A 2,356-nucleotide genomic window follows, 5' to 3' on the forward strand; every position below is an offset into this window, starting at 1 on the left:
GGGAACTGTTGAGGAGGAGTACCCAGTCCACGTACTCCTTAAACTTCCCTCGAGGTCCGTCTTGTGGAAAAACACATGCAGGCAGTCGTCATCATAATGCAGATGGTATATTCCAAGAAAGCCTCCATGTGTCTCTCGAGGGACTGGTTCTCATGTGAGAGGAGGAGAATTTTAACTGCATGCCGCTAGATCCATCTTTTGGTCACTTCTTCTGTCACAGCTGGGTAGCAAATAAAGATAAATACAGGATCTAAATGTAAGCAGTATTACGTTTTATTTACACAGAATATAGGAACAATGAACAGGAACAGAACAACCGGCTTAAACGTGACGAGAACTGACAATGAACTGAAAGAAACACAGGGCTTAAATGCACAAGTGAATGAAACTAAATTAACAATAGCTATAACATAACCAAATCCTTGAAAAACCATTGCAACTAAAAGGCCACAGAACTAAAAACACATAGTAAACCCAGACAATCCGTTATATTTATAAATGTCATCAATGTCACTTTTTTTTTTTTAAATCAATTTAATGCATCCTTGATGAATAAAAGTATTAATTTCTCTCTATTAATTTTACCACAAATGTTTGAGCGGTATCATTGTTTCCACAAAAATGTTAAGCAGCAAATACTGATTTCAGCATTGATAATAATAATTATAATAATAAATGTTTCTTGTGCAGAGATTTCTGAAGGATCATGTGACACTGAAGACTGGAGTAATGCTGAAAAAGATGCTGAAAATTCAGCTTTGTCATCACAGGAATAATTTTTTTTTTAAATGTATTAAAATAGAAAACTATATTATTTAACATTGTAATAATATTTCACAATATTACTGTTTTTACTTTTACTGTATTTTTTATTAAATAAATGCAGCCTTTGTGAGCATGATTGTAATGTTTCCAAATTTTGACATGAGTCATGTCTCAACAGAGTTCGGCAGCAGCGTGTCTACTAACAGCAAAGCTGTACGTTTAACTGCTTCAAAAACAGCAACGTTATTACCTCACAACTGATAAATGTTGTGTAGCTTTTCAGATGCAAAACTATTTTAAGTTTTATAAAGTTTCTGTGATTGTGCGTGCGTGCGTGCGTGTGTGTGTGTGTGTGTGTGTGTGCCTGTATGTACTGCAAGTGTGTGCATTCGTATGGGAGAGAGGCGGGGAGAAAGAGACCATGCTGTCCATAGATAATTAAATGTAATTTATTTTTTATCACATTGTTCGTTATATTTTTTTACTTAGGGGTTTGGTTCTTTTGCTGTTTCATGCTGCGTTCACACCAAATGCGAATAGAGCATCTGGCGTGAGTGATTTCCATGTTAAGTAAATGTAAAGACGCGTATATGCGCGTCTGGAGGTCCTGTGGTGCGAATGAGGCGTTTAGCGCGACGCGGTGGACGCGAATGATTTTATTTGGTGCTTTTTGAGCATTCACGCGTTTGACGCAAACTCGCGTCTGACGCCCGAGTTGAAAAATCGGAACTTTGGCGTCAGTTCGCGCCGCGTTAACCAATCAGGAGCCTGCTTGCTGCTGTCACGTGATGAAGTGATGTGATAAACGGGGGCAGTCCCGCTTTTCAGTTTATAATGTTATTTTATATGTTTGGCCTCAATAACTTTTTTTATATGTTTGGCCTCAATACATTATTTTTGTAATATGACTAATGCCTGGTGTGGCACAACAAAGCAAATCTTTTATCACATAAAAACTTGATTTTAGTATACGAGACATTCATTTTGTATTGAATGCTATTTATTCCATATCTAAATCTAGATTATATGAAACATTATTATTCTAATGTAAAGACAACCCAACATACTTTAGTGTATAAGAACATAGTTCGTGACTGGGCAGTGTTGTGTGAGAAAAAAATCACAGGACAGGTTAATTACTTTTGGAGGCTGGCTCCATTTATCATCAAAACAAAAATAAATTACAGATTAGGCGTGTGATCCTCGCTCCGATGCGGGACAACAGGTCCTCAAACTGGGCACAGGACAGGCGGAAGCACCAAAGCAGCCATCATCCAGGCGCAGCTCCTGGAGCAAATGGTGAAACTCACCAAACTGGGTACGCCTCCGGAGGGTCTGGTGGACCGAAGTACGGCGACGATGACCCCTACTCCGCTATTCTGCTCTCCAGTGCAAATACAGAGCGGTAACTCTCTCGATGAATGCTCGATCAACATCAGCCATCTTGCAAACAGACAACCGCCAAGCACTTGCTCTTCCCACAAGAAGCGGATTTAGCCTCAGACGCGCGTCAATTTCGCTTCAAACTTTTGCTTTTTATGCACGTCAATTTCGCTCTGGACGTGCGAATGGATTCAAAATGTTGAAGTGT

The sequence above is a fragment of the Leuciscus leuciscus genome (assembly GCF_965113295.1).
Source record: "Leuciscus leuciscus genome assembly, chromosome: 10".
Classification (NCBI taxonomy): Eukaryota; Metazoa; Chordata; class Actinopteri; order Cypriniformes; family Leuciscidae; genus Leuciscus; species Leuciscus leuciscus.